Below are 8,919 nucleotides of genomic sequence, written 5' to 3'. Positions count from 1 at the left end.
ATTCAGAGCACTGGCTCAGTGACATTACGCTTACATGCTCAATATAGCCGCTAATCTAATCTAATCTAGAGAAACAAAAACAGACGAAACTTTTTGCGCACTTTTAAAATTTCATTTCACTGCGCGTTATACTGTGTATGACTATGTATGTGATGAATAAACCGAACTTGAACTTGAACTTGAACTTGAACTTGAACTTGAAATGAGCCTCACGTCCTTGTACCTAAACCCATGTGGGAGTCAGCACCCAAACCCTTCCCCTTTTACTGCTCTGGAGTCTCCAGAGAGGCAAGGATGGCTTTAATCTGGCAAAATGAGTCCAGGGCACTAGGGAGGGTGTGGTGGGCGATTTCTGGGGGATTTCATTACCATGGCGCTGCTCTGAATGGCCCAGTTGCTGTACGAGAGGAGCGCGGGCGTCAGCTCAGTGGGTTAGCAGAACCTGGTGACAGTCTCACCTGTGAATCCAGGCTAGATGCTAATGCCCTTCTCACCCCATAATGATGTCACTTGAAGCAGGTCCCAGAATGGAGTCCCAGGAAGTTGCCTGTTTAGTGCTGACACACACCTGGTTATTTATAAACGGAAGAAACAAACTAATTAAGAGATTCTTGCTTCTTCCTGGTATGACCTGTCTCACGCTGAAAGCACCGGAGACATGAGACATCTCCCTCTGCCACAGATAGTAATTAAAGTGTTTGAGGAAAAGGTTTAGACACTCAAGTGAATACAGTGAATCTAAATACAAAACCTGAAACACTGGCAGTAGGCTCATTCTCGCTATCCATCTGTCTCTTTCTCTCTCTCCATCTCCCTCTCTGTCTTTCCCTCTCTCTCTCTCTCTCTCTCTCTCTCTCACTCTTTCCTTTTCCATATATTTCTGCTAACTACCTAGTTATTCACACACACGCACACACACATGAGCAGACACACACATAAGCACACACACACATTATATTTTCAGATGAGGTGAGGGCAGGTCATTATCCTTTTCACAGCCTCTCTCTCACTCTCTCTCTCTCTCTCTCCTCTTCTCTCTCTCTCACTCTCCCTCCCTCTCTCCCTCCTTCCTAAGTCTTCAGTCCTCTACACACTTTCTGCAGTCTTAGTCCAGATGGTGATGAGTCTGTGGACTCCCAGAAGACTCCCATGTTTTGTAATCCTCATGACAAGCAGCGCGTGTGTTATATCCGAGGAGACGCTTTGGACTCGGTAGGTGTGCCACGTGCCGCTTCATGGCAGGGGTTGTAATTATTGTCGACAAGAGCAAACACACAAAACAAAATCAATTTCATAGATTTAATTTCTGCCTGATTAAAAGATAGCAGCTGATGTTGCTGGCCCAGCAACACGCCCGGCCCGGAATACACTGAATCTATTAAAAGATTACAAACACTGATGAGGTACACACTCGTCCTACTATTGGCTAATGCCACAACAAACGGAATATGCTAATGTGTACAATACACAGAGAAAATGGAGTGTAGAGGTAACATCAGATTGCATTTTGTTGATCTTATTGCTTCATGCAATAAACCTACTGAACGATGTCTGTTTAATCAGACTAACTAGACCCGAGACACGGTGGGAATGCTAAAGAAAGTGGCTGGCACGCGGCTGGCACGCTCTCACCTTGAACACTCTGTAACTAATGGAATGACCTATTGAATGTGCACGAGGGAAAAGGCAGTCATTTGGACTGACTTCTTTAATCTGGTCCCGAGCCCTCAAGTACAATATATTTAAAACTCGATCAAAGACCAGCTTCTAATTCCCTTTTCCGAGCTCCAGCGGATGGAGTTGCAGAGTCCTCTCCGCTCGCGCGCTTTCCCGTCTCTGTTCGTGATTGCTGGACCGGTGTGGATGGAGCCCAGCTAGCCTGTCAAATCGTCCTATAAATTCTACAAATGAAATAAGAGCGGAAGGTCTTTTGATGTGTGAGCCAATACCTGGCCGCGTGCTTGAAGACGACGGTGGCATCAGAAATGACCCTTTGCCATGTGAGTGTAGGCATCAGTCCGGTGGCGCGCACAAACCCAACGTGCACTGTAGTCCTGCACGCAGAGGGATGGCTGGTTTGCCTGAGCTGTAGCTGAACGGTCAGGCGGCGCGTGGGTTCTACCGGGTTTACTGGCTTGTAAGATGGAGGACAGGTCGCTCATGCTGTGGCTGTCGCAACCTTCAACTCCCACTAACCACGCACTCTAGATGCAGATTTGGGACGGAGGTGACTCAGTATGGACGGCTGATTGCTTTTTTGGCAAGTGATAATAAAATAAAAATGGAGCAATTAAATGAATTACGCCTATTAGGACACAGAATCCACACTGTTGTTTTGTAGTACCTTAATTTCATTTTTGGATGCATTTCCTGGTCTTCCGTCTCAGTGGTGGGGAAATTTAATGGACTCCATAAAGCATGACATCACCTGCCCTGTGTGACCGAATTATTTACTCAGAAACAACAGGACATTTAAAATGAGCCCAAAGAGAACATGGTGACCAGTGTGAGCATAACGTCTCATAATGTCGTCTCTCTTATGTCTTTCCTGCTCTGGTAGATGGAAGCTGGAGTTTAGAGAGTTGCAATAATTCCTCTAATGAACAGCACGTAATGTATCTGTAATACCGCCCATCAGCTGCCTTCTCAGTGAAGGCACTGACTTGCCTCGTATGTCAGATAAACACTCAGCCCTAAAAATAACTGAAGGAGTTTTAGAGTCAGGCGGGCATGTTTCAGGTATAAGACAGTTGGGTCATTTATGTCATAAGTAAAAGACAGAGAAGTACTAAGGAATACAGTAATGAACTGTTTTTCATGTGGGACTGAGGCATGTTTTCAAGTTAACTGCAAGTTGCACTAACATTAAAATAAAAAGCTCTCTCACAGACCTGCCACCAAGACCACCAGATCACAGCCGTAATGTCTGTCCTATAGAGCGCTACAGACATTTACGCAATCTGTGCACGTTTAATTGGGCTACTTTATGTCATTTTTTATGAAGGGGAAAAAAATTAATGGATGAATTATACAACGAACAAATAAACATTTAAAGTGTCAGTAATGGATCTGAAAAAAAAAAGCTTTCCATTTAATTTTTAAGTTGTGAGATAAAGGTGGTATAAGCTTCTTTTTTTTTTAAATTAGTTATGACTAAAACTGTGTGGTTGTCTTTATCTCTGAACGAACCATTATGACATAGAACGGTTGTGTTAACCAATCAGTGAGCGTCTCTGCAGAAAGACAGTCCTGCCAGTTTAGGGTGGAGGAGGTCCTGAACGACTGAAGGCACTCCATTGATGTTAGCCTGGAGGACGTGGGCAAGGGCATAAAGTACCTATGCACAGTATCTCTTAGAGAGAGGTATTTAAACATACAGAGAGGTATTTAAACACTCATACAGAGAGGTATTTAAACAATATCATACAGAGAGGTATTTAAACACTCATACAGAGAGGTATTTAAACAATATCATGCCGAGAGGGGTATTTAAACACTATCATACAGAGAGGTATTTAAACAATATCATACAGAGAGGTATTTAAACAATATCATGCCGAGAGGGGTATTTAAACACTATCATACAGAGGTATTTAAACACTCATACAGAGAGGTATTTAAACAATATCATACAGAGAGGTATTTAAACACTATCATGCCGAGAGGGGTATTTAAACACTCATACAGAGGTATTTAAACACTAGCATACTGAGAGGGGTATTTAAATACTAGCATACAGAGAGAGAAAGCTACACAGTATATTATACAGCAACCCCTTCGTGCATTGGTAAGCCAGAGGCTGCAGTCACAATGTGGAGTTCTCATCCTGTGCTAATACCCAGCCTGTGTCACTGCACTCTGTGTTTAGCTAATGTTGCAGCCTTTGGAAAAAGTGCTAGAAAACAGTTCATGATGAGGTGATGACCCAGGCTTGTGTGTGTGTGTATGTACATGTGTGTATGTGTTTGTGTGTGTAACTTAATGTTTACACACACACGTGTATGTGTGTTTGAATGTATGTGCATGCTTGTATGAGTGTAAATATGTGTGTCTGTGTGTTCTTTAGTGTGGATGTGTGTATATGTGTGTTTGTTGGTGTGCGTGTACATTTGTCTTTGTGTGTGAATGTGTGTGTGTGTTTGTGTATGTGTTTATGTGAGTGTTTGTACATATATGAGTTTATGTATTTATGCATGTGTTGTGTGTGCGAGCCAGTGTGTGTGTTTCAGGTCCATTCTCTGGCCATTCTCCAGCACAAATAAATAGAGAGTGTTAGCAGGCATATGTAGTGTGTGTGTGTGTGTGTGTGTGTGTGTGTGTGTGTGTGTGTGTGTGTGTGTGTGTGTGTGTGTGTGTGTGGTGTGTGTGACGTTTATGGCTGAGAGCACTGCCCTGTGGGTTACACCTCTGAGGAGGGGCCAGTTTTGTGGGGTCCAGAGAGGACATGTTCAAAACACCATACTGTAGAGGTGTGAGGTGTCTGTGATGAGGTTATGATCACCACATCTGTCTGGCTTGTACTTGTGCCAAGAAAGTGATGGACCACTAAACAAACAAACAAACTTTACTGCCGTACTGTGACTGACAACGTGGGGAGGTTAGCAAAGACCGTGGCAGCTGGCAAACCGGGCCGTGCTGCAGCTATTAGACAAACAACATGAATGTCACATTTTATTGTTTTCCATTTACAAAACCTGTGACTTCTCCTGAAACTTTCAGTGTAAGAGCCCCAGAACAACCAGCCGTGTTGACTTTGAGAACAGCCGAGCCGTTGTTCTTGCTGATTCAGTCATTTGCTTAGATCAAGCCCAAGGTGATTTTCTGAGAGCAGCCTTAAAGCAGATCAGTGATAGGCGCAGGGGATGTTGGCGTACATACTAATGCATGCGAGTAAACATCCGCTTCCCTCACATAGTAAGCATTTTTGCATTTTTGAGAGGCATTTTTAGTAAGGGATGATGAAAGTATGGGACAGACATTGGGCTTTTTTCAGACTACATTACTTGTGATGCAATTTGCACAATTTGAAGATTATTTTTCGACCTTCCATTTTTGGACGCCATTAAACTGCATGCATATGTCATCATAACTTATTTAAGTCATTTTATTTCACTTTGATGAGAGCAAAGCTCATAATTGCATGTACCTCATACCACCCTATTTCCCTGATTAAAATTTTACACTTCCATAAATAATACATTTAATCATGCATAATGCAAGGCTCAAACAAACTATAGCTCTTGGAAACTTTAAAAAGTATGTTTCTGCATGTCATTAAATAGAGAATAATCTCTAGATGTTTCAGACTCGAACAGGCAGATTCAGGGTGTTATGGAAGCTCTGTTGAGATACAGAGGGAGTGTGTGTGTATGTGTGTGTGTGTGTGTGTGTGTGTGTGTGTGTGTGTGTGTGTGTGTGTGTGTGTGTGTGTGTGGGAGAGCAAGGCGTCTCTATTAGTGGCAGCAAAATTAAAATGGAAATGAAATCAAAACATTATGGACTTTGAAAGCTGGAGTCCTTGAATGGGCTCTTTGATGTAAAGCGCATGGCTGTGCCGTCTCAGTTAGCAGGCGGCATGTGTGGCGTGTGGCGTGCAGGAACAGGCGAACCTCTCTGCAGAGTGCAAGGCCACAGTTATCCTACCTTGTTTACTGCCCAGCATTTATCTCAGAGCAGTTGCTGCAGTCATGGATGTGACTGTCATCTCCCCACAGTGGCCTACCTGGACCTGAGAACATCTCCCCCGCACAAGGAGGCTCAAAGGTTCCTTTAGTCAGAGATTAGACTGGACTGATCTACGGCCATTTCTTTATTTAGGTACGTTGAAGCCATGCTGTAAGCTGCAGTACACGGTCATCTAACAGGCACGACCCTGGGCGTGGACATGAAAATGTTAGTGATGGGGGAGTGCCATCCTCTCTGAGACGGACTCCGACGAATAAAACCCATCACGGCAGGACAGCTGCAGTTTGGCAACAGATGGGGATGAGAACAAGGAAGTGTAGCAATACTACACACAGCACAGGCAGAAGAGCACAGACTGATGACCCTCTACACACAGGTTGTTGGCCTCCATTCCTGCGCCCTGCATAATTAAGGCCCTCCCTAAAACTGACGGATGCTCAGGTCATCCCTGGAGTGGCTTTACCCTGCCTGCTTTATGCAGCTGTGTCTGGACATGATTGCAGACATTTCTGGTAAAAACCATCCGGAATCTGGTGAATGGTCACAGTCTTTCACACTGTGCTGGCTATAGCCTGGCAGTGTCTCTCAGACTATCCCGATGACACACTGACCTGTAGAAGGTGACCCGCATAACCTTTCCTAATGTGAAACCCCCATTAAATCAGCTGTAAACAATCGTATCTTTGCCAAAGTCAGTATTCACCCGAGGAGGTGAGAACACTGCGGGTTATAAAGAGGAGAGCTGTTTAAATACAGCCTTTAAGTCAGTTATTTTTCTTTAATTTAAAAAATGATTACATTTCTGAATTCCACACTAAAGTCAAGAGTGTGTGGGTTTCCAGGTTCTCCAGAGTGTGACATATTGCACTGTGAAATATTTTCCTATTGCCCATTTGGTTGTGTTGCAAGCTGAGGGTTCGGTCCTAGCACACAGCACAGATGGCCATGGAGCTCGGCAGCAAAACAAACCAACCTGTCTGCAGTGTTTCTCCATTAACGCTGCCACTTCCACAACGGCAGAAGGTTGAGTGGATGCAGGCAAATCCCTATTACAGGGTAGTGGGAGAAAAACCCCTCAGGTGAAAGTTTTAGATTTCCTGAAACAAAGAAATGGCAGTAGCGTTGTAAATACTACTGAGTGCATGCGGATGTCTTCTTTCTCTCCGTTTGATTTTTTTCCTATTTTTATATTTAGCTTGCAGAAACAGGGAGCAGTTCTAGTGAACATTACATAAAATCAGGAAGTACTAAATAAATAATGTACATGGCAAGTACCAAAAACTTTCAGTATGTTTGTCAGAAAACTTGGCACTGTAAATATCCTGCACTCCAGGGATTTCCTATCTGTACATAGATGTTGTATAACCATCGGCTGCTTCATTGAGGAAAAGGCAGGACTGGCCACTCCGTCTGTAGGAGATATTGTTAGACTGAATGCATAGCAACAGCGCAACAATGAATGTGAGCGTGCATCTGTCTGCTGCTGCACATAGGCACCTGGCTGAGGACTGCCAATACGCATTAGAATTTCAGAGAAAGTGCAAAATGATCACTGCAGAGATTCTTTTTTAAATGCAAACTAGAAAACGCGCACACAGATCAACAGCTGTGGGAGAACTGCGAGCTGCTGTTGGCGTGAAATGAAAATAGTTGATGCTAATGAATCACACTGTTTTTACTGCACAGAACCGAAAATAAGAACAAGGATATGTCGTTCATCACGTCTTGGCTTAGATCTAAATGTTTCATGTTTGTTATGACCACACGGATTGGGATAAACGAGAAAGAGAGAGAGAGAGAAATCCATTGTGGATAATTAAATCAGAAAATCGGTCCATTTTCCATGCAGTGGTCTGCGAGAATGCCAGCTGCCGAGAGCCATCGGTAGTGTATGCTCCCAAACCCAGTCCTCACTCCGGGGTGTGTACGGAGCCCCCCACTCCTCACCCCCCCCCCCCCCACGGCGCTGACCCACCGGGCTCAGGGCTGTTCCATGATCATCCGTCTCGAATTATACGGGCACCGAGATCTAAATTGTGAGATTATAGCATGCAGGGATGCAGTTAGTGCTAACTGTTCGGTTTTGTATTTTGTCCAGAGCTGCTAAGTTCAGGACTGACCACCACCTCATATCACTTGCTGTACTGATAAAAAAAGGAGAAAATATCATTCAAACCTTGAGGGCTTTGGCCTTTTTGGATTAACCTGTTTTTCCACACTTTTTATTGTTTCTGTGTCTTATCTGTCCGATTAGCTTTGCAAAAATATTTTGCTGATAACATAGTTTACCTCATAAGCAGTACTGAGACCATCGGAGCACAGATGTACAGATTAAATTAACACCTTTAAGATTATATGGCCACGCCACATAAAACTGCTCTACAATTATTGAAATACTTCAGTGAAAATTCCACCAGGTACATTTAAGTATTTCTTCTCTAAGAAAAGGAGAAATAAATACATTAGGAATGCCCACCTCTGAAGGTCAGGGCAACCTGCGCTAACCGAAAAAAAAAAATTATTATTATATTACTATAATAATAAAATGTACATACTATTGTTGGAATATTTATTCTCACCAGTGGGTCAAAAAATAAAGTAGCTCACATTTAATGTTGTGTTGGGAACAGCAGGGTAAATATGACAAGCCCCACTGTTTCTAGTCTTCCCTATTAAGAATATGCATTAGTTTTGTTCAATTTCATAATATTCTTAAGAGACTGCAAACAAAACCCATTCAGAGTGACAGAGCCTCCCTTCATTCCCATGTGATTCCCAGAGAAAGCAGCTCCTTTGTAAATAACCCTCTATGTGTCACATGTTCTCCTGCTTTCGCTGATCCTAAACTCTCTGCCTCATTGACAAGCCTTTCTGGGAATACCCAGTGAACAATGCTCCTGACTACATGATGTCCTGTCACTTCCTGGTGCCTGTGGGCTTACTGGACCTCTGACCGGTTTTGTGTGACAAACATGTAACGTTATAGAGCATCCTCTCAGCTAGCCCCTGTCATGGCTGTCAGCATGGTACAGCATTGCACCGCGCAGAAACCCTTGTGGTTTCTCTCTCTCACCCCCCCCCTTCTCTCTTCTCACTGAACAGCTGGGATTGTCCTATTCTCCTATATCAGCAAGCGAACAACCGATTATTTGCAGACAGAAGTCTGACTCCTATGTGTTTTACAGAGCTATGTTAGCTTTAGCATTATACAAACCTGTCCATCCAAAGTCGGGA

The sequence above is a fragment of the Electrophorus electricus genome, chromosome 15 (assembly GCF_013358815.1).
Source record: "Electrophorus electricus isolate fEleEle1 chromosome 15, fEleEle1.pri, whole genome shotgun sequence".
In the NCBI taxonomy this organism is placed as follows: domain Eukaryota; kingdom Metazoa; phylum Chordata; class Actinopteri; order Gymnotiformes; family Gymnotidae; genus Electrophorus; species Electrophorus electricus.
This window is presented reverse-complemented; position numbering follows the sequence as displayed.